Below are 17,921 nucleotides of genomic sequence, written 5' to 3' on the forward strand. Positions count from 1 at the left end.
GTAACGCGCGAGCGGTTTTAGTTCTGAATACAAAAAGCAATACATTAATGGGGCATGGACTGTAGATGATATCTGTGAAGTTTGGTGTCGATTGGACCAAATTTGTGACCTGTGAAGACTTATTAGTGTTTTTGATGAAATCCAATATGGCGGAAAATCCATCATGGCGGAAATTGACGTCATAGGCTGCGTTGAACTCGGCTTGGTCCAAGGATTCCAACGATACCTCATTTTTGACAATCGGCCATACGGGTCAAAAGTTACGTGCGTGAACGCAAGTCCAACTTTGGCCTGTTGGTGGCGCTAGAGTGCTTGAGGTGCCATCATGAAACTTGGTGACATTAATCATGGGACTGTCCCTAATCAGTGTGCCAAATTTCACAACTTTTCACCAGACGGTTCTATGGGCTGCCATTGACTTTAATGGCGGAATAATAATAATAAATATAGCTGCAAGCAGCAATGAGGGGGCCAAGCAGTGAGTTCAGCAGGCCAGATTAACCATGTAAGTCAATGCCGTTGCATCAGACAAATAGCCTTAAGCAGTCACAGCAAGTTCCATGCCATACAACCCAAGATTGGCTGAGTTACAAGGTCAAGTTTCACATCAAAACATAACTGATTTTGTGGGGCTGAACCAGGGCTGAGTGTCGCCACCCCCCTCCCCCAGCCAGCCCACCGCCGCAACCGCCCCTGCCCATCCCACCCCGTCCCACCCTTGCACGCACACATTAGAATGAACTAGATGGAACTTGCTGTCATCAGTTTCACATCAAAAATAAAAGATTGACTGAGATATGATCACACTTGCTGTGATTTAAACACAGAGGTCAAAAATTGACGTCATAGGGTGTGTTGAACTCGGCTTGGCCCAAGGATTCCAATGATACCTCATTTTGCCATTCGGGTCAACAGGTCAAAAGTTACGTCCGTGAACACAAGTCCAACTTTGGCCTGTTGGTGGCGCTAGAGCGCTTGAGGTGCCGGCATGAAACTTGGTGAAATGAATTATTGGACTGTCCCCAATTAGTGTGCAAAATTTTATAACTTTTTACCAGACGGTTCTATGGGCTGCCATTGACTTCCATTGCAAAATAATGCGCATCAGCAACTATTGGCCAAAATGCATTTTTGTCAATTACGGAGCCCCCTAGAGGTCAAATGTCACCAAATTTCTTGAGCATCCTCCCGATGTGGTCTGAGGTACATGTACTAAGTTTGGTTTTGATACATGAAAGCGCTGCTGAGATATGAAATCACTTCCTGTTTGGCGGCTTCGCCGCAAATTTTGATTGGCTGGTACAGGCCAAAGCTTCTGTCAATTGTTCCAGAAAGCAATGCACTCATCAGGCATGGTCTGAAGATGGTCTCTGCCAATTTTGGTGAGGAACAGATGAAATTTGTGACCTGCCAAAACTTTTTTGTGTTTTTGATTTAATCCAATATGGCGGCCGAATCAATTACGATGACATCACAAGTTGGCGTGGGTCGGCCTAAGGACCTTCAACAGTAGTACCAGACACCACTAATGGGTTTTAATTCTAAGCACAACTGCTGCTACAGGCCAAAAGGCATGTTTCTTAATTACAGCGCCCCCTAGAGGTCAAAGGTCACCAGATTTCTTGAGCGTCCCCCTGATTGGGTCCTGAGTCCATGGACTAAGTTTGGTTATGATAGATGAATGGGTTGCTGAGATATGAGCTCACTTCCTGTTTGGCGGCTTCGCCGCAAATTTCGATTGGCTGTTACGCGCGAACGGTTTTAGTTCCGAAGACGAAAAGGAATAACTTGTGCGGCTTGGTCTGAAGAGCATGTGTGTCAAGTTTGGTGACGATCGGACAAAATTTGTGACCTGTGAAGTTTTAGTTTCACTTTCACTAAAATCCAATATGGCGGAAAATCCATCATGGCGGAAAATGACGTCATAGGGTGCGTTGAACTCGGCTTGGTCCAAGGATTCCAACGATACCTCATTTTTGACAATCGGGTCAACAGGTCAGAAGTTACGTGCGTGAACGCAAGTCCAACTTTGGCCTGTTGGTGGCGCTAGAGCGCTCAAGGTGCCGGTATGAAACTTGGTGAAATGAATTATTGGACTGTCCCCAATTAGTGTGCAAAATTTTATAACTTTTTACCAGACGGTTCTATGGGCTGCCATTGACTTCCATTGCAAAATAATGCGCATCAGCAAGTACTGGCCAAAATGCATTTTTGTCAATTACGGTGCCCCCTAGAGGTCAAATGTCACCAAATTTCTTGAGCGTCATCCCGATGGGGTCTGAGGTACATGTACTAAATTTGGTTTTGATACATGAAAGCGTTGCTGAGATATGAAATCACTTCCTGTTTGGTGGCTTCGCCGCAAATTTCGATTGGCTGGTACAGGTCAATGCTTCTGTCAATTGTTCCAGAAAGCAATGCACTCATCAGGCATGGTCTGTTGATGGTCTCTGCCAATTTTGGTGAGGATCCGCTGAAATTTGTGACCTGCAAAAACGTGTACGTGTTTTTGATTAAATCCAATATGGCGGCCGAATCAATTACGATGACATCACAAGTCGGCTTGGGTCGGCCTAAGGACCTCCAACAGTATTACCAGACACCACTAGTGCATTTTAATTCTAAGCAAAACAGCAGCTACAGGCCAAAAGGCATGTTTCTTAATTACAGCGCCCCCTAGAGGTCAAAGGTCACCAGATTTTTTGAGCCTCCCCCTGATTGGGTCCTGAGTCCATGTACTAAGTTTGGTTATGATAGATGAATGGGTTGCTGAGATATGAGCTCACTTCCTGTTTGGCGGCTTCGCCGCATATTTCGATTGGCTGTTACGGTCAAACGGTTTTAGTTCCGAAGACGAAAAGTGATAACTTTTGTGCGGCTTGGTCTGAAGAGCATGTGTGTCAAGTTTGGTGACGATCGGACAAAATTTGTGACCTGTGAAGTTTTAGTTTCACTTTCACTAAAATCCAATATGGCGGAAAATCCATCATGGCGGAAAATGACGTCATAGGGTGCGTTGAACTCGGCTTGGTCCAAGGATTCCAACGGTACCTCATTTTTCAAAATTGGATCAACAGGTCAAAAGTTACGTGCGTGAACGCACGTCCAACTTTGGCCTGTTGGTGGCGCTAGAGCCCTCGAGGAGCCGACATGAAACTTGGTGAAATTAATCATGGGACTGTCCACAATTGGTGTGCCAAATTTCACAACTTTTTACCAGACGGTTCTATGGGCTGCCATAGACTTCCATGACGGAAGAAGGTATAATAATAAATATAGCTGCAAGCAGCAATGAGGGGGCCAAGCAGAATAGGCCGGAGTAGCCACGGCGACAAGATGGAACTAAGCAGACACCCGCGATCAATACTTTCAACAAGTGTCACATCAAAACATAACTGACTTTGTAGGGCTGAATCAGGGCTGAGTATTGCCGCTGCCTCCGCCCGCCAGCCAGCCCCCCCACCTAATCACCCTTGCCCGTCCCACCCCGTCCTGCCACGCACACATTAGAATGAACTGGATGGAACATATTGTCATCAGTTTCACATCCAAAAATAAAAAATCGATAAAACACATCAGCAACTACAGATCAAAATGCAATATTGCTTTTTGAAGCACCCCCTACAGGTCAAAGGTCAACAAATTTTTTGAGCGTCCTCCTAATGGGGTCATGAATCTATGTAGTAAGTTTGGTTATGATACATGGCAGGGTTGCTGAGATATGAGCTCACTTCCTGTTTGGCGGCTTCGCCACCAATTTCGATTGGCTGTTACGGGCGAATGCTTCTGTCAATTGTTCCAGAAAGCAATGCACTGATAAGGCATGGTCTGAAGATAGTCTCTACCAATTTTGGTGAAGAACAGATGAAATTTGTGACCTGCGAAAACTTGTACGTGTTTTTGATTAAATCCAATATGGCGGCCGAATCAATTACGATGACATCACAAGTTGGCTTGGGTCGGCCTAAGGACCTCCAACAGTATTAACAGACACCACTAGTGCATTTTAATTCTAAACACAACTGCAGCTACAGGCCAAAAGGCATGTTTCTTAATTACAGCGCCCCCTAGAGGTCAAAGGTCACCAAATTTCTTCAGCGTCCCCCTGATTGGGTCCTGAGTCCATGGACTAAGTTTGGTTATGATAGATCAATGGGTTGCTGAGATATGAGCTCACTTCCTGTTTGGCGGCTTCGCCGCAAATTTCGATTGGCTGTTACGCGCGAACGGTTTTAGTTCCGAAGACAAAAAGCAATGCATTAATGAGGCATGGTCTGTAGATGATATATATGAAGTTTGGTGTCGATCGGACAAAATGTGTGACCTCTGATACGTTTTAAGTGATTTTGATGAAATCCAAAATGGCGGAAAATCCATCATGGCGGAAAATGACGTCATAGGGTGCGTTGAACTCGGCTTGGTCCAAGGATTCCAACGGTACCTCATTTTTGACAATCGGGTCAACGGGTCAGAAGTTACGTGCGTGAACGCAAGTCCAACTTTGGCCTGTTGGTGGCGCTAGAGCGCGGGAGGTGCCGACATGAAACTTGGTGACATGAATCATTGGACTGTCTCCAATCAGTGTGCCAAATTTCACAACTTTTTGCCAGACGGTTCTATGGGCTGCCATAGACTTCCATGGCGGAATAATAATAATAATAAGAAAACTAACAAACACAATGGTTGCCTCGCAGCTTCGCTGCTTGGCCCCCAATAAGAAAAGATAGAAACACAATGGGTGCCTTCGCAGCTTCGCTGCTTGGCCCCCAAATATAGCTGCAAGCAGCAATGAGGGGGCCAAGCAGAATAGGCCGGAGTAGCTACGGCGACAAGATAGAACTCAGCAGACACCCGCGATCAACAGGGCTGAAACAGGGCTGAGTATTGCCACGCCTCCGCCATCCAGCCCCCCCCACCTAATCACCCCAGCCCGTCCCACCCCGTCCTGCCATGCCCTTGCACGCACGCATTAGAATTAACTGGATGGAACATGATGTCATCAGTTTCACATCAAAAAATAAAAGATTGATAAAACACATCAGCAACTACACATCAAAATGCAATATTGCTAATTGCAGCACCTCCTACAGGTCAAAGGTCACCAAATGTTTTGAGCGTCCTCCTAATGGGGTCATGAATCCATATAGTAAGTTTGGTTATGATACATGGCAGGGTTGTTGAGATATGAGCTCACTTCCTGTTTGGCGGCTTCGCCACCAATTTTGATTGACTGTTACAAGCGAATGCTTTTGCCAATTGTTCCAAAAAGCAATATATTGATAGATTATGGTCTGAAGATGGTCTCTGCCAATTTTGGTGAGAATCCGCTGAAATTTGTGACCTGTGAAAACTTATACGTGTTTTTGATTAAATCCAATATGGCGGCCGAATCAATTACTATGACATCACAAATTCGCTTGGGTCGGCCTAAGGACCTCCAACAGTATTACCAGACACCACTAGTGCATTTTAATTCCAAACACAACAGCAGCTACAGGCCAAAAGGCATGTTTCTTAATTACAGCGCCCCCTAGAGGTCAAAGGTCACCAGATTTATTGAGTGTCCCCCTGATTGGGTCCTGAGTCTATGCACCCAGTTTGGCTTTGATACATGCAAGGGTTGCTGAGATATGAGCTCACTTCCTGTTTGGCGGCTTCGCCGCAAATTTCGATTGGCTGTTACAGCCGAATGCTTCTGTAAATTGTTCCAGAAAGCAATGCACTGATAAGGCATGGTCTGAAGATGATCTCTGCCAATTTTGGTGAGGATCCACTGAAATTTGTGACCTGCGAAAATTTTTACGTGTTTTTGATTAAATCCAATATGGCGGCCAAATCAATTACGATGACATCACAAATTGGCTTGGGACGGCCTAAGGACCTCCAACAGTATTACCAGACACCAGTAGTGCGTTTTAATTCTAAGCACAACAGCAGCTACAGGCCAAAAGGCCTGTTTCTCAATTACAGCGCCCCCTAGAGGTCAAAGGTCACCAGATTTCTTGAGCGTCCCCCTGATTGGGTCCTGAGTCCATGTACTAAGTTTGGTTATGATAGATGAATGGGTTGCTGAGATATGAGCTCACTTCCTGTTTGGCGGCTTCGCCGCAAACTTCGATTGGCTGTAACGCGCGAGCGGTTTTAGTTCTGAATACAAAAAGCAATACATTAATGGGGCATGGACTGTAGATGATATCTGTGAAGTTTGGTGTCGATTGGACCAAATTTGTGACCTGTGAAGACTTATTAGTGTTTTTGATGAAATCCAATATGGCGGAAAATCCATCATGGCGGAAATTGACGTCATAGGCTGCGTTGAACTCGGCTTGGTCCAAGGATTCCAACGATACCTCATTTTTGACAATCGGCCATACGGGTCAAAAGTTACGTGCGTGAACACAAGTCCAACTTTGGCCTGTTGGTGGCGCTAGAGTGCTTGAGGTGCCATCATGAAACTTGGTGACATTAATCATGGGACTGTCCCTAATCAGTGTGCCGAATTTCACAACTTTTCACCAGACGGTTCTATGGGCTGCCATTGACTTTAATGGCGGAATAATAATAATAATAATAATAAATATAGCTGCAAGCAGCAATGAGGGGGCCAAGCAGTGAGATCAGCAGGCCAGATTTGCCATGTAAGTCAATGCCGTTGCATCAGACATATAGCCTTAAGCAGTCACAGCAAGTTCCATGCCATACAACCCAAGATTGGCTGAGTTACAAGGTCAAGTTTCACATCAAAACATAACTGATTTTGTGGGGCTGAACCAGGGCTGAGTGTCGCCGCCCCCTCCCCCAGCCAGCCCACCGCCGCAACCGCCCCTGCCCATCCCACCCCGTCCCACCCTTGCACGCACACATTAGAATGAACTAGATGGAACTTGCTGTCATCAGTTTCACATCAAAAATAAAAGATTGACTGAGATATGATCACACTTGCTGTGATTTAAACACAGAGGTCAAAAATTGACGTCATAGGGTGTGTTGAACTCGGCTTGGCCCAAGGATTCCAATGATACCTCATTTTGCCATTCGGGTCAACAGGTCAAAAGTTACGTCCGTGAACACAAGTCCAACTTTGGCCTGTTGGTGGCGCTAGAGCGCTTGAGGTGCCGGCATGAAACTTGGTAAAATTAATTATTGGACTGTCCCCAATTAGTGTGCAAAATTTTATAACTTTTTACCAGACGGTTCTATGGGCTGCCATTGACTTCCATTGCAAAATAATGCGCATCAGCAACTACTGGCCAAAATGCATTTTTGTCAATTACGGAGCCCCCTAGAGGTCAAATGTCACCAAATTTCTTGAGCGTCCTCCCGATGGGGTCTGAGGTACATGTACTAAATTTGGTTTTGATACATGAAAGCGTTGCTGAGATATGAAATCACTTCCTGTTTGGCGGCTTCGCCGCAAATTTCGATTGGCTGGTACAGGTCAATGCTTCTGTCAATTGTTCCAGAAAGCAATGCACTCATCAGGCATGGACTGTAGATGGTCTCTGCCAATTTTGGTGAGGATCTGCTGAAATTTGTGACCTGCAAAAATGTGTACGTGTTTTTGATTAAATCCAATATGGCGGCCGAATCAATTACGATGACATCACAAGTCGTCTTGGGTCGGCCTAAGGACCTCCAACAGTATTACCAGACACCACTAGTGTGTTTTAATTCTAAGCACAACAGCAGCTACAGGCCAAAAGGCATGTTTCTTAATTACAGCGCCCCCTAGAGGTCAAAGGTCACCAGATTTCTTGAGCGTCCCCCTGATTGGGTCCTGAGTCCATGGACTAAGTTTGGTTATGATAGATGAATGTGTTGCTGAGATATGAGCTCACTTCCTGTTTGGCGGCTTCGCCGCAAATTTCGATTGGTTGTTACGCGCGAACGGTTTTAGTTCCGAAGACGAAAAAGAATAACTTTTGTGCGGCTTGGTCTGAAGAGCATGTGTGTCAAGTTTGGTGACGATCGGACAAAATTTGTGACCTGTGAAGTTTTAGTTTCACTTTCACTAAAATCCAATATGGCGGAAAATCCATCATGGCGGAAAATGACGTCATAGGGTGCGTTGAACTCGGCTTGGTCCAAGGGTTCCAACGATACCTCATTTTTGACAATCGGGTCAACAGGTCAGAAGTTACGTGCCTGAACGCAAGTCCAACTTTGGCCTGTTGGTGGCGCTAGAGCGCTCAAGGTGCCGGTATGAAACTTGGTGAAATTAATTATGGGACTATCCCTAATCAGTGTGCCAAATTTCACAACTTTTCACCAGACGGTTCTATGGGCTGCCATTGACTTCAATGGCGGAATAATAATAATAATAATAATAATAAGAACAAATAGAAACACAATGGGTGCCTTCGCAGCTTCGCTGCTTGGCCCCCAATAATAAATATAGCTGCAAGCAGCAATGAGGGGGCCAAGCAGTATAGGCCGGAGTAGCCACGGTGACAAGATTTAATTCAGCAGATACCCGCCATCAACACTTTCAACAAGTTTAATATCAAAACATACTTGATTTTGTAGGGCTGAAACAGGGCTGAGTATTGTCACTGCCTCCGCCAGCCAGCCCCCCACCTAATCACCCCTGCCCGTCCCACCCCGTCCTGGCACGCCCCGCCCCGCCCTTGCACGCACGCATTAGAATGAACTGGAAGGAACATGTTATCAGTTTCACATCAAAAAATAAAAGATCGATAAAACACATCAGCAACTATAGATCAAAATGCAATATTGCTAATTGCAGCACCCCCTACAAATCATAGATCACCAAAGTTTTTGAGTGTCCTCCTATTGGGGTCATGAATCCATGTAGTAAGTTTGGTTATGATACATGGCAGGGTTGCTGAGATATGAGCTCACTTCCTGTTTGGCGGCTTCACCGCAAATTTCGATTGGCTGTTACGCACAAACGGTTTTAGTTCCGAAGACAAAAAGCAATGCATTAATGAGGCATGGTCTGTAGATGATATCTATGAAGTTTGGTGTCGATCGGACAAAATGTGTGACCTCTGATACGTTTTAAGTGATTTTGATGAAATCCAAAATGGCGGAAAATACATCATGGCGGAAAATGACGTCATAGGGTGCGTTGAACTCGGCTTGGTCCAAGGATTCCAACGGTACCTCATTTTTCAAAATCGGATCAACAGGTCAAAAGTTACGTGTGTGAACGCACGTCCAACTTTGGCCTGTTGGTGGCGCTAGAGCGCTGGAGGTGCCGGCATGAAACTTGGTGAAATGAATTATTGGACTGTCCCTAATTAGTGTGCCAAATTGTATAACTTTTTACCAGACGGTTCTATGGGCTGCCATTGACTTCCATTGCAAAATAATGCGCATCAGCAACTACTGGCCAAAATGCATTTTTGTCAATTACGGAGCCCCCTAGAGGTCAAATGTCACCAAATTTCTTGAGCGTCCTCCCGATGTGGTCTGAGGTACATGTACTAAGTTTGGTTTTGATACATGAAAGCGTTGCTGAGATATGAAATCACTTCCTGTTTGGCGGCTTCGCCGCAAATTTTGATTGGCTGGTACAGGCCAAAGCTTCTGTCAATTGTTCCAGAAAGCAATGCACTCATCAGGCATGGTATGAAGATGGTCTCTGCCAATTTTGGTGAGCGACAGATGAAATGTGTGACCTGCCAAAACTTTTTTGTGTTTTTGATTTAATCCAATATGGCGGCCGAATCAATTACGATGACATCACAAGTTGGCTTGGGTCGGCCTAAGGACCTTCAACAGTAGTAGCAGACACCACTAGTGGGTTTCAATTCTAAGCACAACTGCTGCTACAGGCCAAAAGGCATGTTTCTTAATTACAGCGCCCCCTAGAGGTCAAAGGTCACCAAATTTCTTGAGCGTCCCCCTGATTGGGTCCTGAGTCCATGGACTAAGTTTGGTTATGATACATCAATGGGTTGCTGAGATATGAGCTCACTTCCTGTTTGGCGGCTTCGCCGCAAATTTCGATTGGCTGTTACACACGAACGGTTTTAGTTCCGGAGACAAAAAGCAGTGCATTAATGAGGCATGGTCTGTAGATGATATCTGTGAAGTTTGGTGTCGATCGGACAAAATTTGTGACCTCTGATACGTTTTAAGACATTTTGATGAAATCCAAAATGGCGGAAAATCCATCATGGCGGAAATTGACGTCATAGGGTGCGTTGAACTCGGCTTGGTCCAAGGATTCTAACAATACCTAATTTTTGACAATCGGATCAACAGGTCAAAAGTTACGTGCGTGAACGCACATCCAACTTTGGCCTGTTGGTGGCGCTAGAGCGCTCAAGGTGCCGGTATGAAACTTGGTGAAATTAATCATGAGAATGTCCCCAATCAGTGTGCCAAATTTCAGAATTTTTCACCAGACGGTTCTATGGGCTGCCATTGACTTCAATGACGGAAGCGTAATAATAATAATAATAAATATAGCTGCAAGCAGCAATGAGGGGGCCAAGCAGTGAGATCAGCAGGCCAGATTTGCCATGTAAGTCAATGCCGTTGCATCAGACATATAACCTTAAGCAGTCACAGCAAGTTCCATGCCATACAACCCAAGATTGGCTGAGTTACAAGGTCAAGTTTCACATCAAAACATAACTGATTTTGTGGGGCTGAACCAGGGCTGAGTGTCGCCGCCCCCTCCCCCAGCCAGCCCACCGCCGCAACCACCCCTGCCCATCCCACCCCATCCCACCCTTGCACGCACACATTAGAATGAACTAGATGGAACTTGCTGTCATCAGTTTCACATCAAAAATAAAAGATTGACTGAGATATGATCACACTTGCTGTGATTTAAACACAGAGGTCAAAAATTGACGTCATAGGGTGTGTTGAACTCGGCTTGGCCCAAGGATTCCAATGATACCTCATTTTGCCATTCGAGTCAACAGGTCAAAAGTTACGTCCGTGAACACAAGTCCAACTTTGGCCTATTGGTGGCGCTAGAGCGCTTGAGGTGGCGGCATGAAACTTGGTGAAATGAATTATTGGACTGTCCCCAATTAGTGTGCCAAATTGTATAACTTTTTACCAGACGGTTCTATGGGCTGCCATTGACTTCCATTGCAAAATAATGCGCATCAGCAACTACTGGCCAAAATGCATTTTTGTCAATTACGGAGCCCCCTAGAGGTCAAATGTCACCAAATTTCTTGAGCGTCCTCCCGATGTGGTCTCAGGTACATGTACTAAGTTTGGTTTTGATACATGAAAGCGTTGCTGAGATATGACATCACTTCCTGTTTGGCGGCTTCGCCGCAAATTTTGATTGGCTGGTACAGGCCAAAGCTTCTGTAAATTGTTCCAGAAAGCAATGCACTCATCAAGCATGGTCTGAAGATGGTCTCTGCCAATTTTGGTGAGGAACAGATGAAATTTGTGACCTGCCAAAACTTTTTTGTGTTTTTGATTTAATCCAATATGGCGGCCGAATCAATTACGATGACATCACAAGTTGGCTTGGGTCGGCCTAAGGACCTCCAACAATAGTAGCAGACACCACTAGTGGGTTTCAATTCTAAGCACAACTGCTGCTACAGGCCAAAAGGCATGTTTCTTAATTACAGCGCCCCCTAGAGGTCAAAGGTCACCAAATTTCTTGAGCGTCCCCCTGATTGGGTCCTGAGTCCATGGACTAAGTTTGGTTATGATAGATCAATGGGTTGCTGAGATATGAGCTCACTTCCTGTTTGGCGGCTTCGCCGCAAATTTCGATTGGCTGTTACGCGTGAACGGTTTTAGTTCCGAAGACAAAAAGCAATGCATTAATGAGGCATGGTCTGTAGATGATATCTTTTAAGTTTGGTGTCGATCGGACAAAATTTGTGACCTCTGATACGTTTTAAGAGATTTTGATTAAATCCAAAATGGCGGAAAATCCATCATGGCGGAAAATGACGTCATAGGGTGCGTTGAACTCGGCTTGGTCCAAGGATTCCAACGATACCTCATTTTTGACAATCGGGCAAACGGGTCAAAAGTTACTTGCGTGAATGCACGTCCAACTTTGGCCTGTTGGTGGCGCTAGAGGGTTCGAGGTGCCGACAGGAAACTTGGTGAAATTAATCATTGGACTGTCCCCAATCAGTGTGCCAAATTTCACAACTTTTTACCAGACGGTTCTATGGGCTGCCATAGACTTCCATGGCGGAATAATAATAATAATAAGAAAACTAACAAACACAATGGTTGCCTCGCAGCTTCGCTGCTTGGCCCCCAATAATAAGAAAACATAGAAACACAATGGGGCTTCGCAGCTTCGCTGCTTGGCCCCCAAATATAGCTGCAAGCAGCAATGAGGGGGCCAAGCAGATAGATCAGCAGGCCAGATTTGCATGTAAGTCAATGTTGTTGCATCAGACATATAGCATTAAGCAGTCACAACAAGTTCCATGTCAAACAACCCAAGATTGGCTGAGTTACAAGGTCAAGTTTCACATCAAAACATAACTGATTTTGTGTGGCTGAACCAGGGCTGAGTGTCGCCGCCCCCTCACCCAGCCAGCCCACCGCCGCAACCGCCCCTGCCCGTCCCACCCCGCCCCACCCTTGCACGCACGCATTAGAATTAACTGGATGGAACTCGCTGTCATCAGTTTCACATCAAAAATAAAAGATTGACTGAGATATGATCACACTTGCTGTGATTTAAACATAGAGGTCAACAATTGACGTCATAGGGTGTGTTGAACTCGGCTTGGCCCAAGGATTCCAATGATACCTCATTTTGCCATTCGGGTTAACAGGTCAAAAGTTACGTCCGTAAACACAAGTCCAACTTTGGCCTGTTGGTGGCGCTAGAGCGCTTGAGGTGCCGGCATGAAACTTGGTGAAATGAATTATTGGACTGTCCCCAATTAGTGTGCAAAATTTTATAACTTTTTACCAGACGGTTCTATGGGCTGCCATTGACTTCCATTGCAAAATAATGCGCATCAGCAACTACTGGCCAAAATGCATTTTTGTCAATTACGGTGCCCCCTAGAGGTCAAATGTCACCAAATTTCTTGAGCGTCCTCCAGATGGGGTCTGAGGTACATGTACTAAATTTGGTTTTGATACATGAAAGCGTTGCTGAGATATGAAATCACTTCCTGTTTGGCGGCTTCGCCGCAAATTTCGATTGGCTGGTACAGGTCAATGCTTCTGTCAATTGTTCCAGAAAGCAATGCACTCATCAGGCATGGTCTGAAGATGGTCTCTACCAATTTTGGTGAAGAACAGATGAAATTTGTGACCTGCGAAAACTTGTACGTGTTTTTGATTAAATTCAATATGGCGGCCGAATCAATTACGATGACATCACAAGTTGGCTTGGGTCGGCCTAAGGACCTCCAACAGTATTACCAGACACCACTAGTGCGTTTTAATTCTAAGCACAACTGCAGCTACAGGCCAAAAAGCATGTTTCTTAATTACAGCGCCCCCTAGAGGTCAAAGGTCACCAAATTTCTTGAGCGTCCCCCTGATTGGGTCCTGAGTCCATGGACTAAGTTTGGTTATGATAGATGAATGGGTTGCTGAGATATGAGCTCACTTCCTGTTTGGCGGCTTCGCCGCAAATTTCGATTGGCTGTTACGCGCGAACGGTTTTAGTTCCGAAGACGAAAAAGAATAACTTTTGTGCGGCTTGGTCTGAAGAGCATGTGTGTCAAGTTTGGTGACGATCGGACAAAATTTGTGACCTGTGAAGTTTTAGTTTCACTTTCACTAAAATCCAATATGGCGGAAAATCCATCATGGCGGAAAATGACGTCATAGGGTGCGTTGAACTCGGCTTGGTCCAAGGATTCCAACGATACCTCATTTTTGACAATCGGGTCAACAGGTCAGAAGTTACGTGCGTGAACGCAAGTCCAACTTTGGCCTGTTGGTGGCGCTAGAGCGCTCAAGGTGCCGGTATGAAACTTGGTGAAATTAATTATGGGACTATCCCTAATCAGTGTGCCAAATTTCACAACTTTTCACCAGACGGTTCTATGGGCTGCCATTGACTTCAATGGCGGAATAATAATAATAATAAATATAGCTGCAAGCAGCAATGAGGGGGCCAAGCAGTATAGGCCGGAGTAGCCACGGCGACAAGATAGAACTCAGCAGACAGTCGCAATCAACACTTTCAACAAGTGTCACATCAAAACATAACTGACTTTGTAGGGCTGAAACAGGGCTGAGTATTGCCGCCGCCTCCGCCAGCCAGCCCCCCCACCTAATCACCCCTGCCGGTCCCACCCCGTCCTGCCCTGCCCTGCCATTTCACGTACGCATTAGAATTAACTGGATGGAACATGTTGTCATCAGTTTCACATCAAAAAATAAAAGATTGATAAAACACATCAGCAACTACAGATCAAAATGTAATATTGCTAATTGCAGCACCCCCTACAGGTCAAAGGTCACCAAATGTTTTGAGCGTCCTCCTAATGGGGTCATGAATATATGTAGTAAGTTTGGTGATGATACATGGCAGGGTTGCTGAGATATGAGCTCACTTCCTGTTTGGCGGCTTCGCCACAAATTTTGATTGGCTGTTACGGGCGAATGATTCTGTCAATTGTTCCAGAAAGCAATGCACTGATAAGGCATGGTCTGAAGATTGTCTCTGCCAATTTTGGTGAGGATCCGCTGAAATTTGTGACCTGCAAAAACTTGTACGTGTTTTTGATTAAATCCAATATGATGACCGAATCAATTACGATGACATCACAAGTTGACTTGGGTAAACCAAAGGACCTCCAACAGTATTATCAGACACCACTAGTGCGTTTTAATTCTAAGCACAACTGCAGCTACAGGCCAAAAGGCATGTTTCTTAATTACAGCGCCCCCTAGAGGTCAAAGGTCACCAGATTTCTTGAGCATCTCCCTGATTGGGTCCTGAGTCCATGTACTCAGTTTGGTGATGATAGGGGAATGGGTTGCTGAGATATGAGCTCAGTTTCTAAGCACAACAGCAGCTACAGGCCAAAAGGCATGTTTCTTAATTACAGCGCCCCCTTGAGGTCAAAGGTCACCAGATTTTTTGAGCGTCCCCCTGATTGGGTCCTGAGTCCATGCACCAAGTTTGGCTTTGATACATGCAAGGGTTGCTGAGATATGAGCTCACTTCCTGTTTGGCGGCTTCGCCGCAAGTTTCGATTGGCTGTTACAGCCGAATGCTTCTGTCAATTGTTCCAGAAAGCAAAGCACTGATAAGGCATGGTCTGAAGATGATCTCTGCCAATTTTGGTGAGGATCCGCTGAAATTTGTGACCCGCGAAAATTTTTACATGTTTTTGATTAAATCCAATATGGCGGCCGAATCAATTACGATGACATCACAAGTTGGCTTGGGTCGGCCTAAGGACCTCCAACAGGTTTAACAGACACCACTAGTGCATTTTAATTCTAAACACAACTGCAGCTACAGGCCAAAAGGCATGTTTCTTAATTACAGCGCCCCCTAGAGGTCAAAGGTCACCAGATTTCTTGAGCGTCCCCCTGATTGGGTCCTGAGTACATGTACTAAGTTTGGTTATGACAGATGAATGGGTTGCTGAGATATGAGCTCACTTCCTGTTTGGCGGCTTTGCCGCAAACTTCGATTGGCTGTTACGGTCAAACGGTTTGAGTTCCGAAGACGAAAAGTGATAACTTTTGTGCGGCTTGGTCTGAAGAGCATGTGTGTCAAGTTTGGTGACGATCGGACAAAATTTGTGACCTGTGAAGTTTTAGTTTCACTTTCACTAAAATCCAATATGGCGGAAAATCCATCATGGCGGAAAATGACGTCATAGGGTGCGTTGAACTCGGCTTGGTCCAAGGATTCCAACGGTACCTCATTTTTCAAAATTGGATCAACAGGTCAAAAGTTACGTGCGTGAACGCACGTCCAACTTTGGCCTGTTGGTGGCGCTAGAGCCCTCGAGGAGCCGACATGAAACTTGGTGAAATTAATCATGGGACTGTCCACAATCGGTGTGCCAAATTTCACAACTTTTTACCAGACGGTTCTATGGGCTGCCATTGACTTCAATGACGGAAGAAGGTATAATAATAATAAGAAAAGATAGAAACACAATGGGTGCCTTCGCAGCTTCGCTGCTTGGCCCCCAATAAGAAAACTAACAAACACAATGGGTGCCTTCGCAGCTTCGCTGCTTGGCCCCCAAATATAGCTGCAAGCAGCAATGAGGGGGCCAAGCAGGCAGTTCAGCAGTCCAGAAGTCCAGATTTGCCATGCAACTCAATGCCGTGGCATCAGGCATATAGCATTAAGCAGTCACAACAAGTTCCATGTCAAACAACCCAAGATTGGCTGAGTTACAAGGTCAAGTTTCACATCAAAACATAACTGATTTTGTGTGGCTGAACCAGGGCTGAGTGTCGCCGCCCCCTCACCCAGCCAGCCCACCGCCGCAACCGCCCCTGCCCGTCCCGTCCCACCCCGCCCCACCCTTGCACGCACGCATTAGAATTAACTGGATGGAACTCGCTGTCATCAGTTTCACTTCAAAAATAAAAGATTGACTGAGATATGATCACACTTGCTGTGATTTAAACATAGAGGTCAACAATTGACGTCATAGGGTGTGTTGAACTCGGCTTGGCCCAAGGATTCCAATGATACCTCATTTTGCCATTCGGGTCAACAGGTCAAAAGTTACGTCCGTAAACACAAGTCCAACTTTGGCCTGTTGGTGGCGCTAGAGCGCTTGAGGTGCCGGCATGAAACTTGGTGAAATGAATTATTGGACTGTCCCCAATTAGTGTGCAAAATTGTATAACTTTTTACCAGACGGTTCTATGGGCTGCCATTGACTTCCATTGCAAAATAATGCGCATCAGCAACTACTGGCCAAAATGCATTTTTGTCAATTACGGTGCCCCCTAGAGGTCAAATGTCACCAAATTTCTTGAGCGTCCTCCCGATGGGGTCTGAGGTACATGTACTAAATTTGGTTTTGATACATGAAAGCGTTGCTGAGATATGAAATCACTTCCTGTTTGGCGGCTTCGCCGCAAATTTCGATTGGCTGGTACAGGTCAATGCTTCAGTCAATTGTTCCAGAAAGCAATGCACTCATCAGGCATGGTCTGAAGATGGTCTGTACCAATTTTGGTGAAGAACAGATGAAATTTGTGACCTGCGAAAACTTGTACGTGTTTTTGATTAAATTCAATATGGCGGCCGAATCAATTACGATGACATCACAAGTTGGCTTATGTTGACCTAAGGACCTTCAACAGTAGTACCAGGCACCACTAGTGTGTTTTAATTCTAAGCACAACTGCTGCTACAGGTCAAAAGCCATGTTTCTTAATTACAGCGCCCCCTAGAGGTCAAAGGTCACCAAATTTCTTGAGCATCCCTCTGATTGGGTCCTGAGTCCATGTACTTAGTTTGGTTATGATAGATGAAAGGGTTGCTGAGATATGAGCTCACTTCCTGTTTGGCGGCTTCGCCGCATATTTCGATTGGTTGTTACGGGCGAACGGTTTTAGTTCCGAAGACAAAAATCGATAACTTTTGTGCGGATTGGTCTGAAGATCATATGTATTAAGTTTCGTTAAAATCGGACAAACTATGTGAGGCGTGAAACTTTAGTTTCACTTTCGATAAAATCCAATATGGCGGAAAATCCATCATGGCGGAAAATGACGTCATAGGGTGCGTTGAACTCGGCTTGGTCCAAGGATTCCAACGATACCTCATTTTTGACAATCGGACAAACGGGTCAAAAGTTACGTGCGTGAACGCACATCCAACTTTGGCCTGTTGGTGGCGCTAGAGCGCTGGAGGTGCCGGCATGAAACTTGGTGCAATTAATTATTGGCCTGTCCCCAATCAGTGTGCCAAATTTCACAACTTTTTACCAGACGGTTCTATGGGCTGCCATAGACTCCCATGGCAGAAGAAGGTATAATAA

Source organism: Alosa sapidissima, chromosome 21, assembly GCF_018492685.1.
Source record: "Alosa sapidissima isolate fAloSap1 chromosome 21, fAloSap1.pri, whole genome shotgun sequence".
NCBI classification, from domain to species: domain Eukaryota; kingdom Metazoa; phylum Chordata; class Actinopteri; order Clupeiformes; family Clupeidae; genus Alosa; species Alosa sapidissima.